The sequence below is a fragment of the Vulpes vulpes genome, chromosome 10, assembly GCF_048418805.1.
Source record: "Vulpes vulpes isolate BD-2025 chromosome 10, VulVul3, whole genome shotgun sequence".
Taxonomy (NCBI): domain Eukaryota; kingdom Metazoa; phylum Chordata; class Mammalia; order Carnivora; family Canidae; genus Vulpes; species Vulpes vulpes.
This window is the reverse complement of record NC_132789.1, coordinates 91,650,305-91,674,158: the sequence shown is the minus strand read 5'-3', so window position 1 is coordinate 91,674,158 and position 23,854 is coordinate 91,650,305. Positions and strand designations below refer to the sequence as shown.

The following is a 23,854-nucleotide window of genomic DNA, read 5'->3' as shown; positions in this document are numbered from 1 at the left end:
ACAGAATACAAAATTATTGCTTTCCAGGCACATTTACTAGTGTCATTAACATTTACACTATGTTTATGAAATTTTACATGCATCTGTTGCCGAAAGACTTAAATAGTTGCCACAAATTTTTGTTTCTTTGGCCCTAACAACTCCCTTTCTTTTCTTAATTCTTTCTCTCTTTCTTTCCCTTCATTCTCTCCTTCTTTCCTTTCTTCCTTCCTGTTTGCAGCTGATTAGTTCAATTAGCTTGTCTACCTTTGCATGTACCTTTTTATTTTGAAATAATTATACATTCAGAGGAAGTAGCAAAAATAGTAAAGACGGGTCCCCTATACACTTCACCCAGTTTCTCTCAATGATTGCATCTTATTTCATTGTAGTTTGATATCAAACCAGGAAATTGGCTTTGGTACAATGGGTGTGATGGTTGGATGGTGGAGATTTATGTAACCACAAGAGAGAGAAAACGGTCAAGATAGAGAACTATTCCATCTCCTCAAGATCTCCCTTTTAACAGTAAGCCTTGCACCTCCTTTCTATCATCTCTCTAACCCCTGACAACAACAATCTATTCTTGATCTCTATAATTTTGACATTTGGAGATTTGTAGTGTCTCAGACTGCATTTTTTTCTATAGCTTTTTTTAGTGGTTGCTATAGGGTTTTTTGGCTCAATTTATCAGTGTCTATTGGTGTCAACACTTTACCAGCTCAAGTGAAGTGTAGAAACTTACCTGTCTTTATATTTGATTTTCCCCTTTTGTAATAGTCTTAAGTATTCCTTCTACGTACCCTGAAAAACTACATTAGGTAGTGTGATAATTTTTGTTTCAACAATCAAATACAACTTAGAAAACTCGAGAGAAGAGAAAGTTCTAGAAGGTACCCATATTCTTGCTTTTCCATTTTTCTTTTTTTCTTCCTGCTGTTTCAAAGATTCTGCCTTCCATAATTTTATTTCTGGTTGGAGAATTTCCTTTAGGCATTCTTTTTGGGTAGGTGTGCTGGTAATGGTTTTAGTTTTAGTCCTTAGTTTTCCTTTATCTGGGGAAGGAGGATTCTTTCAGTTCTGAAGGATGTTTTTGAGAATATAGGATTCTTTTTTTTTAAAAAAAAGATTTTATTTATTTATTCATGAGAGACACACAGAGATAGGCAGAGACATAGGCAGAGAGAGAAGCAGGCCCCTGTAGGGAACCCAATGCGCAACTCGATCCTAGGACCCAGGGATCACGACCTGGGCCAAAGGCAGACGCTCAACCACTAAGCCACCCAGGTGTCTGGAGAATATAGGATTCTGAATGAATAGTTCTTTTCTTTTGGTGCTTGAAAAATGCTGGACTACTTTTTTTCTGGTTTCCATGCACTCACATGAGAAATCTTCTATCATTCAATTGTTTTGGGCCTATATGTAATGTATCGTTTCTACTTTAAGACTTTTCTCTTTGTTTTTAAGTTTCCAGAAGTTTGACTGTGATGTGTCTTGGTATGGATTTCTTTGAATTTATTTTGTTTAGTTTTTACTTAGCTTCTTGAATCTTTAAGCTTATGTCTTTTGCCAAATTTGGAAAATTTTCAGCCATTTTTTTTTATTTGAGTAACTTTTAGCTCCATCCCCTTTCTCCTCTGCTTCTGGGAACTCACATGACATAAAAGTTAGATGTTCTGTTACATTCTCCTGGGTCCCTGTTTATTTATCTTCTCAATCCATTTGATCTCCTAGTTGCTCAGAATGGGTATTTTCTGTTGCTTTATTAAGGGTTTTATTTCAGGTTTTGTAGTTTTCAATTCTAAAATTTCAATTTGCTTCTTCCTTCTACCTTCTATTTCTTTGTTAAAACATACTATTTTCAAAATTTATTTTAAGTATGTTCATAATTGCTTGTGGAAGTATTTTTTATGAAGGCTCCTGGAAATCCTTATCAGATGATTCTAACATCTGTGCTGTTTGGATGTTAGTGTGCATTGATTGTCTTTTCTCAGTAGTTGACATCTTCCTGGTTCTTTGTAAGATGAGCGGCTTTTCATTTAAATTTGGACAGTTTTAGTATAATACTATGAGATCTTATTTAAATCATGTATTTAAAAAAAATCATGTATTTTTGCAGGCTTCTCTTGATACCTCTTTGGCAAAGGAAGTGAATGCTACTTTGTTACTGTCCTGTGGGAGTAGAAGTCTAGGTTCACCACCTGGCCTCACTGACAGGGGAAGTAGGGGCTCTTTGTTACTAATGGGTGGAAGTGGAGTTCAGGCTTCCTGAAGGCCTCCATCTATAACACTCTGGCTAAAAGGGAAAGAGTGCATCATTATTGCCCTTCATGTGGTCTCTCCTAACACTGTGGGGGGTGGTTCTATTATTGCTGAGTGATGGTATAAGGAACAACTTTCCTCCATTGGGCCTCCTGTACATTACTCCAGCAAGGATGAAGAAGTGGGTGCTTTCTTCATCACTACTGGATAGGATGGAAGTCCAGGCATAGACTTAAGAACAGGCATAAACTTCTTATTTTTCTTTGATTAAAATCAATTGTGCTTTATTTAGTACCCTAATTCTGTCTAAATTAGCCTTACAAATGAAGCATGCAAAATGTAGGCTTTCAAAAACTAAGCCAAGAGTAAGTTGGCACTGTTATGATGAGCGTGATGTTAGCACTTGGACACCCAGGATCGTGAGAATTATAGAAGAAACGAACGGAAAGACTTGTAACAGTATTAACCTGTCTTTGGAGAAGCTGACTTCATGATTCATTTCAGACCATTGTTTCTAGTAATCATGTAAGCTTTTATGGAACAAATTTATACATTTGCATTTTATTTTTACTACCAAAGCAGTGTTGTCTTTGAGGTAAGTTAAATTTTTAATTTTCTAGCAAACTGAATCTGTTTCCTTTTATTAACGTTACAGTAAGCTGTTTAACAGAGACTAACTAAGCTCCCAGATCTTCTGATAAAATGCACACATGGAAAAAGAGAGAAATATACCATATTTGGTGGTGGTAATAAAAGTGGGAGAAAATACAATTATTTGGTTTTCAAAAAGTATTTTAATAAGACATTTATTTCACTTGTTACAGATTTCCATTACAATATGGTTGCCAATTCTTTAGTAAAAAATCCTAAGTATTACCTACCTCTTATTCAACGAATGTGTAGTGATGCCCTATACAGGCAAAGCATTGTATTATATGCAGTATGGAGTAGGGACAGAGAAATACAGAAAATGATCCACACTTTGTACACTGTTCTCATAAAAAAAAAAAAAAAAAAACAACACGAAGTCTGATTCAAGAGGCAAGGTATACATCCTTGAAAATGGTGATAAAAGAAAGTTTTTAAAATGTCAAATGAATTGTAATAACCAAATGCTGGGACATCTGTTGGATGAAATAGAAAATTCAGAGGAAACTGAATTGATTGGGAGGTCAGGGTAGCAGAATAAATGGAAAGCAATAGAATCAGTGTGAACAACGTTGAAGTGGTAAAGCATAAGTGCTATGGGTCCAGACACTGGGCCATGAAGTGTGTTGGGTAGATAATGGAAATCAAGAGGGAAGGAGCACTTTAAAAAAGAGATGTTCTGTAGAGCCATGGAAGAGATGGAAAAGTGACTTGGTGTCAGATTTCATACCTTGAAAGATTTGGAAATTTGGTAGAGAAGTTTCTACAACAGACTCAGATAAAAAGGCAAATAAATGATCCCAGTAGGAGGTTACATACTGCAGGAGTGTTATTCTATCTATTGGAAAAGTGGAAGAGGCACCAGTGAAAGATTAGGATGGCAAAATCAGTTTTGAACCCATCAAGCTTAGTGATTCCAGTAGAAATAAAAAAGAAATATGAGTATGAAAGAACTCTCAAAGATCTTGGTTCCTGGACTGTTAGCAGGTGGGAAAGGTGGGAGGAAGAGAGGGATGGAAGGGCCAGGAATCAGGAAGAACCAACAAGGACTCTAAACATCTTTTGTTGTTATTGTTGGAAACCAATTTGTAGGTTGTTTCAAATGTTTGATAAAAAAATGGAGGTCACATTTTCAGAATACCTCTGTAAGATATTGTCAGAGGAAAGAAATAGAGAAATAAGATGATCATAAATGTGAAGGTCGGTACATACGTTTGTTGGTCAAGTGGAGGGGGTCAAATAAAGCAGAGAAGAAGTTATTTAATGGGAATAATTGAACACAAGGGCTAGACACTATGGAATGAGAAGAAAATTGAGAGATATAGGATCAACATTTGACGTGGATGGATAGGTTGGGGAGCAGAGATGGCCATTGGAAAGGAAACATATAAACTTTTTCTCCATGGTGGGAAAGAATAAAGAGAAGATGGGTGTGGGGACATATTTTGAAAAGCAGTTTATGTATGTAATGGTCAGTGTCCCGGGGTTGGGACTTGAGTTCACTTTCCTTCTGACTAGTTCTGTTACCTTAAGAAAATACTTATCTTTCCAATTTTCAGGACTTCCCAAAACTAGAGATACTAGTAATACCTCTCTGGTTGGGTTATTGTAAGGGATACGTGAGATAAATTATATAAAATATTAGCACAATATCTGGTACATTGCAATCTAAGAAATGATAATATTGTTGTTATTTCAGATCGATTATTTTGAGTTGGAGATGGGCTCATGAAACTTTGTGCTTGAAATAGCATATAGATAATTTAGCTATTTCAGCCAATTTTTCCTTTGCCTTCAGGGCTCTACTCAGAAAGTTAATCCACCCAGAGAATATTTGCATTTTAATAAGGGCCTTCAAGCCTAGGGGGAGAGGATGTAAGAGAAAAGGAGCTTTGCTGCTTCTCAAGTAACATCACATAAATGAACATTTTTATGCCTGTCTTTGTGTAAACTGATCCTGCTCTGCACCACATTTGTAATAGGATTTTTGAAAAATTTTCTAGTTAGTTTCACCTAGTTAAAGATGTATTTAATAATATGTTTAGCTTTAAATCATTTATAAATTCCCTTAAAGTCACATAGCGCTGGTCGGGTTGGATTTCATTACAGCATAGGATTAAACTCCTGTAATACTGGGCCTCTGAACAGAGCACCTGTCACTTCTTTTGTCATCCCTGCGTTGCTTTTCTGGAAGGGTGCGCTCTCAGAAGCCTGCACCTGTGGATGTACCTATGCCACGGTGATAGAATTCACCAGAAGATTGTATCTTTTAAAAAGGGAAGATAAATCAGAGAACGATTTATACATTTGATTGGTGCTTTCTTGGTTTTGAATTAGTATAAATCAACACCAAAGATTATTTGTGAGAAACAAATATTTACCAAAATTGGTAAATACATTTGGAGCTTAAGCTCCTTTTACAATATCCGTTCACTGGCATAAGCACATGTTTTATTTTATAGTCACTTACGTATATGTGTTAAGATGGCAAATACTGGAGAACATTCATGTAATATTTCAAAATGTTTTTGAAAAATAAAGGTTTTGGATTGAATTTAGAAAATAAATTGAGAGTTGTGCTCTCCTCGGAACCCAAATGACTTAGAGGAATTTATTAATGTCAGTACTTACAGCCTGGACGCTGAAGACAATTATTCAGAAATCTCAGTGAAAACAGTAAATATTCTGCTCGATATTGAATCAGTGGTAAAAAATTGAATTACATATAGTTGGGGTTAATTTCTTTTGTGGGAGTTAAATTTAGGAAATGGGAAATTCTACAAATTAGGATATTGCATAAAAACATATTAATTTACTTCTCTGCATCTCAGGGCAATGTTGTGCAATTAAGACAAGTGAAAACACAGAGAATTTGGCACAGTCATTACCCAGAACCGGGTAGTGATGGTGTACTTGATGAATGAGCTCACACCTGGTTCATATCCATAGCTAGACTCAGCAGTCGTGACTGCTTCTCTGAGCCGGCAAATGCAACAGGTTTCAACTGAAACATGGAACACGTCCTATTCCTCAGTGATAACAGATCAATTACCATCAAAGACAAGATTGGCATTTTGATGGCAATATTTCATATCCTGCTTCTCCCCGAAGCACAGAAAAATCCAAGTGTAGATTAAAAAAAAAAAAAAACTGATTTGACATCTTCTTTTTTAATCCCCCTGCAATCCAAATTTTAAGGAATTCATTAATATCAAAGCTTTGTTTCCAAAGATAAAAAAATCAAGCTAGTTTATTCTTTCTCTAAATGGAATGTTAGTTCTAACAATGAAGATATTTCTGTATGCATTTCTCGTTTTGGCTCTCATAAACTAAATTATCTCTCTGATCCGCAGTTTCTTATACTTGCCAAACCTATGGCTCTCTGCTCATTACATAATTTAAATAAATAAGCGTAATTTTCTCATTAAGCTATTTCCATTTTTGTGAATGCTTTTGAAAATGACACTAACTTTTCCAGCCAGGGTAATATTACCAGCAAATTTCTTCATTTATTAGATATTTTGGACTAGGAGAATCTTTAGGTCTGGTTCCCTGAAGTGCAGACTAAGAGGTATAGATTAACAGGTAGACAGTTTATTAGGGAAACGGGTTTGGGTTCAATACCTAAGTGGCAAGGACAGGAAGCATGACTGGGCTGAGGACGATCATGAGCTGTAAGATGGTCTTTTTGGTTTTAGTTTAGTTTAGTTTTCTTTTATCAAGATTCTATTTATTCATGAGAGACACTGAGAGGGAGGCAGAGACATAGGCAGAGGGAGAGGCAGGTGTGGGAGCTTGATGTAGGACTCGATCCCAGGACCCCTGGATCATGACCTGAGCCAAAGGCAGATCCTCACCCACTGAACCACCCAGGTGCCCCTGTAAGGCAGTCTTAAGTAATGCTTCCTTCCACTTTGTGGGAAGCGCTGGAGTTGGGACGGCCCTTCAGAGTGATAGAGTAGGTAGTTAGCTAGATTTGGGCAGGGAACAAGTCCTTTCCCACTGATAAGATGATGGAGGCCCAGTTCTAAACAGTTGGGACAGATCCCAGGGGATGCCACAGGAGCTCTTCCCTACTGCCCAACAGTAACCGATAGCTTCATTATGATACATGTACACTGTGGTCTCTCTTCCCACCCCCCACCAGACAATGGCTGCCATGACAGTTCCCACAAGGATCATATAGGGCCAAGCCTCCCTATCCTAATTCCTTAGACGATTGGCTGCAACCTTAGTCAGAAACCGCCCTAGCTATGACCCATGGCCTATCCAAAAATAAGAGGAAAAGACAACCCTGACCACCCCCCCCCCCCAGTTCAGCTGTCACCTCTGGGCCTGCCTACGCTCCCATCTCGAGAGTGTACTTTCGTTTAAACTGCTATTAAACCTTTGCTTGCTTAAGAGTTTGGCTCTGAATTCTTTCTTGGCTGAATACAAGAACCAAGACCAGGGAACAGGGCATGCTGTTGACAAGAGTAGTCCTAAATTGGGACACTGTAGGTGCTAGGCTGATATTCTCCTGCACTGAACAGTCATTGGACAGAGTCTACCCCCAGAAAGTAAGCATGGCCTACCCCATCATGGGGCAATTTCTGGAGAGGGCTGACATCTATGGACCAGAGCCCGGCTTTACCCCTTGAACTGCAGAATAGTCCTTCACACCTGGGGGAAAAGGGGCTGCACTGGGTATCTTGGTATACCCTATAAAGAACTAGCACCATTAAAAAAATGTGTAGCCTAAAGGATTTCAGACTGTTATCATCTTAGAGAAATGAATTTAGTGAAGTGGTGTTAAAAAAGTACAAATTGTTAAAAAAAATGAAAATAAATTATAATCATTGTTGAGATGATCACAAATTCTATCTCTCACACAGATTTATTATATTAGTGTATTCTCTACCCACCCCCCTCTAGCTTTCCTTTTTTTTTTTTTTTTTTTTCAAAATAGTTTTCGGAAGCAAAGTTGTAGACAAAAGCAACATGGACTCTGGAGTTAGACTTGACAGTGTGCACACTTAGGTTTTACTACTCACTAAGTGCCCAATCTTGGACAATAACATCTTGGAACCTCTGTTTTCTTGTTTTTACAAAATGACTACAATTGTGGGGGGGAAATTAAGTGAGATGACATTTTTAATAGAGTCCACTTTAATGCTTTTGACTTAGAAGTAGCTTACAAAAAATGTAGCTGAGAGTTTTGTTTTTCCCCTATTATAAGTCTAAAGCCATTGCATTAAATTTTTTAAAAGATTTATTTATTTATTCATGAGAGACACGGGGAGGGGGGGGCAGAGACATAGGCAGAGAGAGAAGCAGGCTCCCTGCAGGAAGCTTGACGTGGGACTCAATCCTGGGTCCCCAGGATCACGCCCTGGGCCGAAGGCGACGTTAAACCACTGAGCCACCCGGGCTGCCCTGCATTAAAAATTAATATCAATATTAGGAATTTTGTATTCCGTTGTTAACTTGGAAATCATTCTTCTGTTTCGGGTGATGACATTCTTCTTCTTTGGTGACATTAATGCATCCCCAAAGAAATTTCAGCCTGCAGAAAGAAGTGTAAGTAAGGGTGCCAAAATATACTGGTGACTGTCACCACACTGAAGACTTAGTGTCTCTTTCAAAATAGTTGGTTAGAAAACAATACTTGCACAACAAAATATGGCCGGCTGTTTTGTCAATCTTTTTCATGGTCATTAACTTTTTATCTCTTCCAATTAACATCTCAATTTTCAAAGACTTCGCAGAACTAAAGTGAATTTATTTCAAAATAATTTACCGAACTAAAAGTTCTCTCAGAAGACGATGGTTGACATTCTACTTTTAGCTACTCCCACCATCCATAAGAAGGGATGAGATAGCTAGAAATAGTGCCACTGTAAGGAAGAATGATGCCAGTGGTGGCTTGTCTGTACTTATTAGATCTCTGTATTTTCTTTTTCGGTTCTGATATTTAAATTCCCTCTGACTGTTTGGGTGGCTTGGCAATACGATCTATCTTTCCATTCCTCGTCTGCTAAAATGTACCTTTCCTCTCTCCCTCACTCCTTCAAGTTCTTTTATGCTCAGTATGTCTTGAGCTTGAGTCTAACCAAACCATTGATTTAGAGAGTGAAGCCTCTATAGCTAACTTAATGGGTAAATCCTTTGTAGAGAGGATATGTGCTTGCTAACTCAGCACCCCTTAAAGCGAATTTGTGGGAGAAGAGATCAGACCAGCGAGGGAGGCTGGATCATGGAAGGTCTCCTATGCAGTGCTGAAGAGTTTAGATTTCTTCCTACGTGTGATGGAGCCAGTTAAAAATTTAGGGGCAGGGAAATGGAATGATTAAATTATATGATGGATAATTAAAGATAGAATCAGATTAGGCTTGTTTTGTTCAAAGTTCTAGTATCTAAAAATTAATGACATGCAAAGGTTTTCTGATCCTCAATATTGTTAGTGGACTCCCTACTCTATAAATGAGCCTGATATGATCAGATTAAGCTCTCCTTGATGCTAGGATACATCCTCGGAAGCTAAAAGTGTTTTATTTCATTTAATACCCACTGAAGATGGACTAGTCTTACTCAAATACTAACAAAGTATTCTAAATTGAAGATGACAATGCTACTTCACTGAGAAAAAAAACCCTTCAATTCCTTCCCATGCATTACAGTTTCTATTTTTAACTAGACCCGCATTTTCAATATATTGCTGGACATTTCTGTACATGTGTGCTGCTCTCCTCTCTCTATATGATGCAAACCAGCTTGTTTCTCTGACCCCTAGCTTCACCACTTACTAACTTCTGCTGCTGCATTTCACTTCCAATCAGTTAGAGAGCCCTTGATTGTTTACTTCAAAATTAGTCTCAAATATTTGCCCTTTCCCCCCATATCCATTGTTTTTACACTGGTCCAGACCCTTATCATTTTCATTCTGAACTGTTAAAATAGTCCCTGGACTTTGACTCAGTCTCTAATTTCTCATCTCTCAATGCTCTCAGCGTGCTACTATCATAATTATGTCTCCAAAGCACAACTTGGATAATGTCACTTCCCTGGAGGGCCTTCTGTGTTCTCCCAGGATCAAGTCTAAGCTTTCTAGCATTCAAAGTCAGTCACAATGGGATCCCTGGGTGGCGCGGCGGTTTGGCGCCTGCCTTTGGCCCAGGGCACGATCCTGGAGACCCGGGATCGAATCCCACGTCGGGCTCCCGGTGCATGGAGTCTGCTTCTCCCTCTGCCTGTATCTCTGCCTTGTCTCTGCCTCTCTCTCTCTCTGTATGACTATCATAAATAAATAATATTAAAAAAAAAGATTAAAAAAAAAAAAAAAAAACAAAGTCAGTCACAATCTACCCATATTCTTTCTTTCGTAAGAACTACGAAAAAGGAACTCTGATCCATTTGGAGTAAATTTGCTCATGAATGTAAAAATTAAAAGAAAAAAAAATTTGAACAGAGGATGAAAGGTTAAAATTGCCCTGTGGTAGCACGTTTTTTGACCCTTGGGTAGAAAGAAGGGATTGGTTATCTAGGTGTGGGTGCAAACTGGTGCTGGATGAAAGGGTCTCTTGAGATCCACTAAGTTTAAGATTTAGGGAGCAGTCACTCTGACATCTGAAAAATCCAGTGGAACAGCGAGAAAAGCAGCTGCTTGAAATGGTTGATGGCAAAGCTCTGACAGCGATGTCCTTTGGGAGGTAACAGTGACAGCCAAAGAATTAGAAAAGAGAGACTGGGGTGACTTTTTAGTGGCCAGAATCCTAGGAGAAAAATAATTCTTTTGGAGACAAACCTATGAATTCCCTGCCCACCGAAAAATGGAGTGAATATTTTTTACAAGTTGAAAAGAACTGAATTAACGAGTTTTGCTGGAAACCAGAATTTCAGCTCGTCATGGTCAGATAGAAATATCTCTTAACGTTTTGCTGGCCTTGTCTTCCAGAACATGCTCTTCCCTTCTATCCACTATGCAGCCTCTCCTGAGTCACACTTGCTTGTCCATTGTTGACTTTGTGGGCCTCTGGCCTCTCGCATGATTGGTTTCCTGGTCAAGTTCCCTTTCTTTCCCTGCTGATCAAAATTCCAAAGATCTGTATTGAGAACCAGTTTAAGCCACTTTCTGTGTTCTTTTTGGTAGACATCAGTACCCACAGGAAACTTTGAGGTGATAGTCTAATACTCTCCCCACCCTCACATTTAGACTTTAATGAATATACATCTCAGACCAAATGCCGTCTCTCACATATACTTACACACACACACACACACTTAATAAGCAAACTGTTAAAAAACAGTACGTATATCCTATTTTCCCAGTTCAGGGCTCCATAAATTCCTGGATGTAAGAAGTCCTTAGAAATCATATAGCTCTGGGTTAAACTTTAGCTCCATGACTTAGCTGTTGAATGACCTCAGACATGTTACTTAGCTTTTCTTATTCTCTCTTTCTTCATCTATGAATTAGGGTAATGATCCAGCCATGTAGATATCCTATAAACAAAATATCTACAAGTGTGCAGGAGTTGTCGTGGAGGAGATTTCAAGAGTTTATGAGACAGTTGTTAACATAATCATCTAAAAAATCAAATTATATAAACTTACAGTATATAAATTATAATTACAGTAAATAAGTTATATAATAAACAAAGGCAAGCAACATTAAAAATTATGACTTCCTAATTGACCACATTTTACTATTTTTCTATGTTTTTATGCTACTTATGTTTACAGTATAATGTGCCGCTGCAAATCTCTTCTCAAGGTTGTTTTCACTGACGTGATGTAGCTTGGGAGCTGGCAATCAGACATGCTGGGAGTATTACACCAAGGAAGTCAGCAAGCACTAAAAATCAGAGTTGGATCTGTCCTTTGGTTGATTGTCTCTAGACTCAAAAAATCATGAGGAAAGTGTCAATAATGTGAATTAAACTCGAAGGTATGTCATGCTTGTGGTTTTTAGATAGCAAATAGCCCCCCAAAATGAAGAAATATATTCTTAGTATTCAAAAACTATCATCAATTCTATAAACTTGACACACTATTAAAGTTCCAACATTGGACATTTGCAGTTGTGTTCATTTTTTAATTGCAAACATAGACTGTCTATAGACACAAGAGGTTAGCAACAATCAATGAATACTGTGAGAATCTGTCTATATGGAAATTACAATAAAAATTATAGCATATCTTATTATTTGTAAATTGTGTGCTAAATATGTTTATATCATTAATTTTTATAATAAAATTAGGCATATAGGGATCCCTGGGTGGCGCAGCGGTTTGGCGCCTGCCTTTGGCCCAGGGCGCGATCCTGGAGACCCGGGATCGAATCCCACGTCGGGCTCCCAGTGCATGGAGCCTGCTTCTCCCTCTGCCTATGTCTCTGCCTCTCTCTCTCTCTCTGTGACTATAATAAATAAATAAAAATAAATAAATAAAAAATAAAATTAGGCATATATATATATACCTATATACACGTATATATTTTTTCAGACAGTTGTTAAGATTTTGTCAGCACCCTTTTGCGTATATCCTTCTCTTGAGTTTCTACTCAAATGTCATATTCCCCATGAAATCCTTTTGGATCTTGTCTAAACCAGTATTAAATGCACCTTCTGCCTTCCATAGCAACTTGGGACCTAATTAAAATGCTTTTTATCCTAAAGAGTACTTAGTTTTATGCATATATCTATTTATCTCTCTCTCTGGTAACCTCCTAGAAAATAAAAGAAAAAGTGTTATAGATCTTAATCTTGGCATGCAGCTTAACATTTAGCATGAATCTATACTGTAAGACTCTCAGGAAATATTTGTCAAAAAATCAAATATTTCACAGGGTTTGATTTAGATGGCATTATAAAATAGAGTTTCCTTTTTCCAGTGGATTCTAGATATCTTCTCATTGCCTGCGAGGAGATCAGCTGACAATAGAGTGGATTTGAAGTAAAAGAAATTGAATTAATATTTTTCTTTCACCACATTAGTGAAATGTAACACATTAGTAAATCTCTTAGAATTAATTTATTGATTAATTTTAAGAAAAACCAATCTTCCTTCTTCACAAAATATTCTTACTAAATAAGAAGAATTGGGGTCAGGATAAAATTAATAGGTACTGAGCCAGCTTTTTCTTTCCTGCATTTTTCTAGGTCTAAGATTCTTTACCCAGCTTTTACCTGATAATAATATCAATAATAATAACAGTTAATGCTTTTATGTGCCTCCTGTGCTCCAAGTGCTTCACATATTTATCAAATACTCATCACATTTCTATAAGGTAAGTAGTATATGTATTATTTAACATGTATAATTTACTATATATGTATGTACAAACACACAGGGAAATTGAGTACCAGAGCATTTAAATAACCGTAAAACTAGTAAGTGACAGAGCTGGAATTTGAACCCTGGCAGTCTAGCCTCAGAGTTAAATTTGACAAAGCAGTTTTCATATCTTAGAGAGAGACTATCTTATAAAAAAAAAACAATGAAATTTTTGTGTTCTTAAAAAATAAGAGCCTGAAAGAATCGGAGCATATAATTTATCCATAAACCATAATTTTGGGAAGAATTCATGAAACTATAAGTGGCAGATTTCCTCCCAAAAAGAGATAACAGAGGCACCTGGGTGGCTCAGTCAATTAAGCGTCTGCCTTCCGCTTGGGTCATGACCCCTCATTGGGCTCTGTTCAGCAGGGAGTCTGCTTCTCCCTCTCCTTCTCCCCTCACCCCCCAACCACTCATGCTCTTGCTCTCTCTCTCAAATAAATAAATAAAATATTTAAAAACAAACAAGCCAAACCAAAGGAGATAACATTTCACTGTCTGAGAGAGGAAAGGTTAACAAGAGGAAAGCTAACCACTGCAGGGTTAGATACTAGTGTGGTCTCAGAAAAGATGGTGCTAAAGATGGTGCTAAAAGATGGTCATCTCTGCCAGGTTGGCAGGGAAAAGGGGCAATATCCCCAGATAGGTTTGGGGGGATCCAAGAACAGAGAGGATCCAGGTCTTCCCAGTAGACTACAGCTGGGAGAGAAACAGCCTTCCAGAGGAAGCCTAGACCAGAGCTGTGCCCAGCTGGGCAGACAAATGGTGGCCAGGATGGTCTACTGGAGAGGAGACCTAGGAAAGCTCCAGAAGACTCTGGAGTCCCCGGGATGCTAGAAGAGCAATTCAACAATTTCCCATACCTATAGAGGTATGAGAGGATTGAAAAGGTCCTACAGTCACAATGAAGCCATGCCATCTGCAGATCTCCCTCAGGTACAGGGATATTCAAAGACCAGACAGAAAGAATGAAAGGCCACAGAAGCAATATGATAGGAACCACTTTCCAGATTTAAATTCAGAGCTAACTGATTTTTAACCTGGAGTTATAGAGTAATTTCTAATTTCACTGACTTTACCTGAGGGATGATTAAATAAATGCATTGGAGAGAATAGGGATTTAGACAAAGTATTAGATTAAATTACAGAAACTAAATTTAGAATTCTCATAGAGTTAGAAACTATGAAATTCAAACTGGTTGTATACTCTCCTCATAGGTGTATATGTCCATTTAGGAGATAATAACTGAAATGTAATAGAGAATTAATGTCCTAACAGACATGTATTCATTTAATATATATGTGTATGTATTTGTACATGTGCGTGTATAACAAACATATACACACATTTACCCTTTGACTGACTATGACTGATTTATAGATTATTTATCTGTCTGTTTATAGAACACCATCACTGGGATGTACAGTTAACTTTTTGAAGATGTCACAGTAGTTAAGAGTTCAGGTCTGGAGAGGTTCTTGGGTCAGTCAGTTAAGTGTCTGCCTTCCAGCCCACCTCAGGCTCTCTGCTCAGTGGGGAGTCTGCTTCTCCTTTTCTCTTTCCCTCAGCACCCTCTCTGCCCCCTCCCTCTTCTTGCACGTGCATGCCCTTTCTCAAATAAATAAATAAACAAAATCTTTAAAAAACAGAGTATAGGTCTAGGGGCCAGACTCCTAGAGTTTACACCCTGACTGCTTCATACTCCATGTGAAACCTTGAGTAAGTTATTTGACCTGTTGCAGATTTGGTTTCCTCATCTGTAAGTTTTCACAGGGTTGTTGGGAAAATCCCATGTGTTAATAGTCCTAATGTACAGAAAGGTGGGGGTGCCTTTGTAAGTCCTCAGAAATGTTAGCCACAGGCATTTCATATGGTCTTCAGTCAACATGACTGGGGGTCATGTTCAAACTTCTTTCCTTGTTTTCATATCGGTGAACTAGGCCATGCAGTCATTGGCAGTGGGCATGACCTCCATGCTCTTCAGTCTCCTGTGGAATCTGGAGCATCACTTGGAGAAGCTTGGACTCTTCCCAGGTGCACTTCTTCTGAGTGTGCTGCAACCTACCATATGTGAATCCAGCCCCTTCACTCTCTTACCTACCTTTGTACATTTCAGCCTTTTTATGGGAAAGGGAAGCCATCTTTGAAGACAGTAGAAGAGCAATTATCTCGTGGATAATCATGGAAATCACCTTTTAAAAAATTACTATTAAAAATGTGAGTGTTGAATAAAGAGAATGCTTTTAGTTATAAAAACTCATGTTTCCTTTGTGTTCATTTAAATTGATATCATAGATGATATTGTGTTTTCTGTCTTTTCATCTTATTCTTCAGTGTCTAGGTCACAGATTAGTGCTTCTAGGGAATGATTTTGCTGCCAATGTGTTGAAGTCATGAATCCATTTTCTGATCTGCTGGTTTTAGAGTTTTGGTTTTTTTTGTTTTGTTTTGTTTTTAAAGAAAGAGGTTTGCCCCCTTTTTATTTAGATTCCTGCATGAATTTGTTAGCATTTAATGAGTATTTACTTTTCTGTTAAAAAACATGAGTTATGGGACACCTGGGTGGCTCAGTCGTTGAGCATCTGCTTTTGGCTCAGGGCATGATCCCTGGGTCCAGGATCGAGTCCCGCACCGGGCTCCCTGCGTGGAGCCTGCTTCTCCCTCTGCCTGTATCTCTGCGTCTCATGAATAAATAAATAAAATCTTAAAAAAAAAGTTATCAGTACTTGGATGATTATTTCTGTTTATCGACATGTCACCACCAAAGCCTCCAGTTTCAAGAGTGACTTTAATAGAGAGGCCAGCAAAAACATGTAATGAACAATGATTTTAAGAAAACAGGCTTACCTGGTTGACTAATACTACCTCCAAGAAGAGGAGCAGCAAATAGCTTGTTTCTTGTGCTTAGATTCTATTGTTAGTAAGTTATCAAAATAATACTGATCAAAATTTGAATCTAAATTGAAGTTAAACTGTGAAACCAAGACGATCAATCTGATTTAAGTCCCTTGAAGGTGGCAAATGGAGATTTAGTTTCTGTTCTTTCATTTAATGGAAGTTTAGAATAGTTTTGAAAATATTATTGTGATTTTTTTGTCATGAGACTTACAGAATAATTCCAAATCTGAAGTGGCAAGTACATGAAATTACTTTAGTGTTTTTTTAATACTCGTGAGAACTTTTTAAAGCCAACTCAAAGACTATACATTCTGAAATATTCCAGAGAAGTAAATTTTGAGGTAAATTGACATAAAGTTGTCTTAAAAGAAAATTCTGGAGGCACATGGGTGGTTCAATGGTTGAGCATCTGCCTTTGGCTCAGAGTATGATCCTGGAATCCCAGGATCGAGTCCCGTATCGGGCTCCTTGCATGGAGCCTGCTTCTCCCTCTGCCTATGTCTCTGCCTCTCTCTCTGTGTCTCACATGAATAAATAAATAAATTCTTCAGAACAAAAGAAAATTTCAGAACATAAGCTAATATTACACATTAATTTTTTTAAAGCCAAAAGAATTTCTTTGCTTTTTTTCCTTACAAATTTAAAGTTATTCATAGTTCTAAGGAAATAGAAGACTGAAATATAATTGAAGTTGTATATTTAGTAGTATAGATAGACTCTAATATTTTGTCTTTTAACATTTGATTTTGTGTTCTTGTCAGTGAACCATTAGGTAAAAAAAAAAAAAAATGAGGAAATAAAGCACTATTTTCCTTACTCTTTACTAGGAGTAAGTGTTCCTGAGGCTGACATTGAGTAAAATTCTGAAAGAAAATGTGACATGGTTTCTTGGGAAGTCTGAGAAATCATTGAAAACATTATATTGTATAATTAAGTCACTTACCTTCTGACTAGTCAAAATGCCAATCCTAGATCTTTTCAAGAAAGAAAACTTGAAATTGCATATCTCTCTGGGAACTGTGAAACTTTTGCATGAGACACATCTGGTCTAAGACAGACCTTGGGGTCCCAGGTTTCTCATGTGTAAGGTGACGTTTCTTAGATTATCCACCTCGCTCTAATATTCTTCATTTTCTTAAAACTCTAAGTGAAAAATAAGCAAACGTGATTCCAAAAGAAAATGTTTATCAAAGACAGTTCTAATGATTTTTCTACCTGTATTTCCACCTGAGTAATTACAGAATTAACATAAAGTGAGTAGGTAATAGCAGCTACTTAGCTTGTTGCTACCAGATTAGTTTCAGGCCACTGCATTCCATGGTGAAACTTCAGAGTTCCGCAGCGTTTATCATACAATCCACCATAGTACTGGAGGTGTGACCTTGAAATTTGGGAAAACACTAGGGATTGAAGCCCACCTGGAATAATCTACTAGTAGTTTCCACGGTTAAAAAAAAAATAAAAACAAAACAAAACCTAAATGACCTCATTAGTTTCTAATTTCCAGGATGCCCAAATTGCCTTGCCCAAGAAAAATGCTACATTTTATTTCATCCACAATCTGTGGTACTTGATATCATTGTTGTTCTCTGCATATGTGTATTCATTTCAGGAATATCTCAGTTCTTGATATAAAGTCTCATTTCTTTCCTTAATGCAGATTCCGTCAGGTTTTACTAACTCTCAGTACCTCTGCAAACCTGAGAAAAGTTCAGTGGGAGGAAATGATTCTCCATAAAATTCTTGTAGCTGTTTCAGCAATGAAAAATACACAAACATTTCAAATAATTAAAATTGGAAGACAATGTGGTTGTGTGTTCTCAGTTGCTCAGTCCCTTAGTTTCCTGTGATATATGTATTTTTTCTCCAAAAAAATTGGTATTATTGTGCTTTAAGCTAGAAATATCAATGAAATTCGCACTCTTGGATAAACCTTTTTAACAAATAAATCTTCCATAGAGTGACATCAGCATCACTGAGAAGTTCAGTAACGTCTGTCCTTACCTAGGCCAGGGCTGATAGTAGGATGTGCTGTCATAGAAATGGGCTCCTTTCCAGCAATGCTGACAATAGGGTTCCAAAGTAATAAAGGTCAGGTGGTGGTGCAAGGTGTGTGTGATTATTACAATCAGTGGCACCCCATTCCGGGTGGTGGCCAAGAAAGCTCACCCTTCAGAGAGGTACAGAGATGGTATTCCACAGACAAGAGCAGAGGGCGGTCCGTAAGGGTACTATTTAATTTATACAACCAAGAAAAATCAAGGATGGATAAGCAGGAGATGGAAGATGGCTACCCCAGTAAACAGTCGTGACTCCTTAGTTTCTGTACCTGAGCCAATTCTCAGAGCTGGAACCCATTAACTGAAGGAGAAACCAAATTCCTATGAGGATAGACCCTGCGACAGTGCAACAAGTGTATTCAGTTCCAATTCCCTAGTTTTGTTTCTAAAGTGAATTATAAACATTAACTCTTGTAAATGTGCATGGGGGAGAAGGAATTACCCAGATCTGTAGAAGATTACTGGACAATGCATCTAAATGAATGTCATTGCTCGAGGACTCAAAGTGCCAACTTGGCCTCCTATTAGCTTGGGGGTGTGTGGTGGCCAGGTAATAGGTGGCATCCTGGCCCAGGTCCCAGCCATGAACCTACCCTGTGGTCATTTCTCCAATGCAAAACTGGAATGTGCATACTTGGTAGTTGACAGAGAACCCTCAAGTAATTCTTGATGTTTGGGGTGTCAGTTATTATAGGGGAGAAGGCCAGCTAGAAGCCTCTGAATCGTTTTCTTTCCAATATAGTAAATCAATACTGTGTCTTGGGACTGAATGACAGAGGTTAGTATCATGCTAACAGAAGAGAGGATGGTCTCTATGATATTCCTGCTAAATGAACCAACCTGGGCTTTAGAGAAGTATGATTGATCATGAGGGATGACAGTGAAATTCCATAAAGTTAAACAATTAGTGGCTTCAATTGCAGCTGTTATACTGGATGTGGTATTTTCACTAGTATAGATAAACAAAAATTCTGATATACAATATACTGTCTTTGAGCTGATAAAAGCCTTCCATCCCATCCATGTCAGGAAAGTGATTTGCACTTATGTAACACAGACAGTATTATACATTTCCTGTGTTGCCCCAAGTCCATGTTAAAACCCCATACTGTCTGCCATAATGTCATCAAAAAGGAGCCTGGACTGATACCCTGTGGTATATCACATTGGTCTAATAAAAACATCGTGCGAATAGAACCAGATGAGCACAAAGTATGTGTGTTGTGTTAAGACCCATGCATTCCTAGGGTAGGAGACAAACTGTGAAGATTCAGTAGCCTACCTATATGAAATGCTTAGTGGGGTTAGGGCCTGGGGAATTTACAACATCCTTCTAAAGTAAAAGATAAATTCTATTGTATCTCACCTCACACCACAAAGAGAAAGAAACACAATTCTTGGGTGTTTTTGTTTTGTTTTGTTTAGATCTGGGGACAGCATATTATACATTTGGAAATTCTCTTCTAACTCATATATATATACTGGTCGTGTGAAAGGCCGCCAGCTTTGAGTGGCCATGGAACATCAAGTCACCAGTCTAATGTGGTCACAGATGGCCTTCTTTAGTAAGATTTTGCTGACCCCCCAAGTCATAATAAGCTCCGGCAAGCTGAGCAGTCATCCAGTATAAATGGAAGTGATTCCACAAGTTCCAAGCACAGACAGGACCAGATGGCACCAGTAAAAACCTTCTTATGATTTATTTTTAAAGATTTTATTTATTTATTCATGATAGACCCAAAGAGAGAGACAGAAAGAGAGAGAGAGAGAGAGAGGCAGAGGGAGAAACAGGCTCCCTGCAGGGAGCCCAATGTGGGACTCCATCCCAGGACCCCAGGATCACAACCTGAGCTGATGGCAGTTGCTCAGCCACTGAGCCACCCAGGTGCCCCAACCCTCTTATCATCTTATCTAGCACTTCTCACCCCTGGCTTTATGTGGGTGTTGAGGTCCCTTATGACCATCTTATTGAGGAGGAAGAGGCCGGCTAAGTTGATTAAGAAGTTGGCTTAGTTTATTAGTGACAGCTGAAGATGAACTGTTGCTCTCTATTCCACTTACTCAGGACAGCCCTGAAAAAAAGTGGTGACTGGAACTCCTTCCACAGAGCAGAGTTCTGGGTGGTGCACTCAGTCATCTACTTTGTGTGAATAGGAAAATGAAACAAAATAAGAATAGACAGGGGCTCATGGGTGTTGGCACTGATCGAACAGGGACCAGAAAGGGAAAGACTGGAAGTTCTGGCTGAGGAGGTCTTGGGAAAAGGCATGGAAACGGATCTGCAGGGATTGCCATGCAGTAAGATGTTCTTGCCCTGGTATCCGATGTAAACACCCACTGAAAACATTCACCATTGAAACGATATTAAACAAACAAGTAGGGGCACCTGGGTGGCTCAGTGGTTGAGCGTCTGCCTTTGACTCAGATCGTGATCCTGGGGTCCTTGAATCGAGTTCCTCATCAGGCTCCCTTCAGGGAGCCTGCTTCTCCCTCTGCCTTGCCCACCACCTCTTGTGCTTCTGTGTTCTCTCTCCCTCTCTCAAACAAACAATCAAATAAATAAATAAATAAATAAATAAATAAATAAATAAATAAAAAGTGGACAGAATGACTTGGCCAGTTGATCTCAGTTAGGCTCTGTCATCAAGTACCTGAAAACCAGCATACTAATTGACCTGATAGACAGTAGTCATGGAAGTGGAGATGGGCCTGATAGCATGGCCTCCGACTCATCAAGTCTGGGCTAGCTATCGCCACTGCTGAATGTTTACCTTGCCAGCAATAGGACCCAATACTGAGCCCCTATATACCTGAGACCAACAAATCACTTGGAACAAACCAACTGTATTGGACCCTTTCACCTCGAGAGAACAATAAACATATTGGTCAGGACCGGCACCCGTTCTGAGTATGTGTTTGCCTCTTTTGCACACAGGGCCTTAGCCAATGCCAGAATCGAAGAGTTTGTAGGTTCTTTGACCCACCAATAGAAGATTCCAGATAGAACCATGTTATACTAAGGAACCTACCTTAGAGCCCACAGTGGGCATATGAACCTATCACATACTGTGCCACCTATAAGCTCCTAGCCTGACTGAGAAATAGAATGGTCTCTTAAAGATGCACCTGTCACCAGGTCTGAGAGAACAGACCTCTGGGTCTATCATGAATAAATAAATAAAATCTTAAAAAAAAAAAAGATTGTAAGAAGGTTTTTACTGGTGCCATCTGGTCCTGTCTGTCCACCTGGAGAGGATGGGCATTTATATGATGCTGTGCCCCGAAAACTAGAATATATGGACCCAGGAAACAAAAGTGGAAGTATAGGGATGCCTTGGTGGCTCATTCAGTTAAGCATCTGCCTTCAGCTCAGGTCATGATCCCAGGGTCCTGGGGTTGAGCTCCGTGTTGGGCTCCCTACTCAGTGGGGAACCTGCCTCTTCCTCTCCCTCTGCAGCTCCCCTTGCTTGTACTCTCTCTATCAAATAAATAAATAAAATCTTTTTGTTAAAAGTGGAAGTATAAATGATAGCATTACTTCTAGTGACTCATTTTGTGTTTCCAATATTGCTGTGGATATAGAGGTCCTTGTTCTCAAAGGGGAAATACATTTACCAGGGGACACAGTAAGATTCTCATCGACTTTTTTTTTTTTCTCTCATCGACTTTTAAGCAAAATATGTTGACCAATCACTTCAGGCTTTTCATACTAAGAGACCAGCAGGTGAGGAGATGAATTATCTTATTGACATTGGCAATTGAACTTGATTATCTGGAGAAAAGAGGGTCATTGTAGTACAACAGGGAGACCGGAGTCAGGTAATCCATTGAAGCATTTTTTGTTTTTCATGTTCACTTCGATGGTAAATGGATAATAGAACAACTGTGGCCTGAGAAAGGGCTAAGATTCATTAGGAATGAGGATCTGGGTCACCCCTGCAGGCAAGAGAACCTGAAATGCCAATCTAGCAATGCAAGAAATTCAGAATGTGTGCTGGAATAGAGGGCTGATGAGTAATACCTATGACCTTGAATTCAACTGCAGTGTCAGGGCTACAGTCCTACTGGTCTGTCCTACTGGTCTTTTCCTCTAAGGGCTTCAGGAAGCTCTTCCCTAGTGGGACAAGCTTATTCCAAGAAGCAAGCAGATCTAAGTAGAACAAGAGTGGATTGTAGGGGATACAATGGTGCTCTATTCCGATCCTTATTATTATTATTATTATTATTAATTATTATTATTAATCAGCTCTATTGAAGTATAACGGACTCAGGCCCATTCTTTAGGAGGGTTAATGTACTTACTGCTTTATCAGCTGCTGGTTTCTTACAACTGAGTCTCTCGCTTTAAACTGCCCTAGCTCCAAACAACTGCCTCACTTCCAGTTACATTTCTTCCAGAGGGTGGATGAGGAGTGCACTACCAATGACTGGCTGATGTGGGTGGACCTACAAAGCCTGACCTTCTATCTTGTATTTGGGACAATTCTGAAGAACCATTACAGCACCGCAGGTCCCAGCAGAATTGTCAGAGGTCTCAACTAAAACCACTGTGTACTCAGTTTTTCCCTCTGCTAACCTTGCCTCCCTCACTTTTTTCCTAGGTATTTCTCAGAGCTGTCTCTAGGAACATTTCTGCACGCCACTTGCCAGCTCACAGTCTGTTTCCACGGACCGCAGTCTAAGACAGATGGAGATAACATTCAGATCGTTCATAAACCCAAGTAACTCGGGGAATGTTTTCAGTATTAAATTAAGAGCCACAAATTTTGAATAGTGGAAACAGAAATACTCCCCCATCTATTCTTTAACATGTTTCTGGATAATTTGAGCAAGGTATAGTCTATGTTCTATGCTCCAGTGAATTATTGTGACTTAAAAATAGATGCTATATTGGCAACTTCAAAGATTACTTTCTCTACTTTCTAAATTTATTCTGCTCGTAGAGGTTAGCGTACACATTATTTAGCATGTAAAATCCTATCCCATCATCACTTCAATTTATGTAAAATTAAAGCATGAATTTTCTTCTTATTAGATATATTTTCTCTTTTTTAATCCCAACATTAGAATTTTTTGACATAAATTCGTGTTAATTCAACTTCTCTAAAATGCATAGCATAATCCATATGTTCTTTTAACAGCCCCTCACACAAAAAGAAAATACTATTATCAAGTACATATCTGTGACTTAAACTTCTGATGCAGACATTTAGTAAATTCTTTCTGGTAATGCCATATGTGTCACAAAGTAATACAGTGCTGCAATGATAATTATGTGCTATAAACGTGCTTTTGCATGGGGATTCCGAACGAGTGTGTGAGGCCATATCCTCTTTGCTACTCACATAACATCGACGGTTCCTGTTTTGTCTGACTAAATCGACTCAATGTCTTACTGTTCTTTTTTTTTTTTTTTTTAATTTGGTGGTGAAAGTGAAGTCTTAGTTTTGAATTCTGTGTATGCCCTACTCAAATTGAAATAAAAGACAGTCTTTTACATTGACCAACATGTCTATGTCTTAAAATACAAAAATGTTTGACATCCAATTTTCAAGACACTATTTATCAAAGTATTATTGAAAAAAAATTGAAAGGAAGTTTCGCTTGTTTCCAAAAAACCCCACAGAAACCCCTCCAAAAAAACCACCCCAAACTATAATGAACCCAAATTAAAACTAAAATGCACATT

At 38.4% G+C, this 23,854-nt stretch overlaps 2 long non-coding RNA genes across 4 annotated transcripts in view; one reads left to right on the top strand and one right to left on the bottom strand.

Moving 5' to 3' along the window:
• Positions 1 to 488: 488 nt before the first annotated feature.
• On the top strand, positions 489 to 22,841 carry LOC112912528 (uncharacterized). 3 transcript variants are annotated; one of them, XR_011994992.1, is made up of 5 exons: positions 489 to 507; positions 11,611 to 11,815; positions 13,029 to 13,156; positions 15,148 to 15,277; positions 22,767 to 22,841. It is a non-coding gene; the product is annotated as an uncharacterized lncRNA (long non-coding RNA). The 3 variants fall into 3 exon arrangements; XR_003233527.2 differs by lacking the exon at positions 11,611 to 11,815; XR_011994991.1 differs by lacking the exon at positions 489 to 507 and having other exon boundaries at positions 11,499 to 11,815.
• Positions 17,166 to 23,854, bottom strand: part of LOC140594252 (uncharacterized) — a 35,093-nt gene continuing 28,404 nt past the window's right edge. The window contains exon 4 of the long non-coding RNA XR_011994993.1: positions 17,166 to 17,248. This is a non-coding gene — a long non-coding RNA (uncharacterized lncRNA). The remainder of the gene's footprint in view (positions 17,249 to 23,854) is intronic.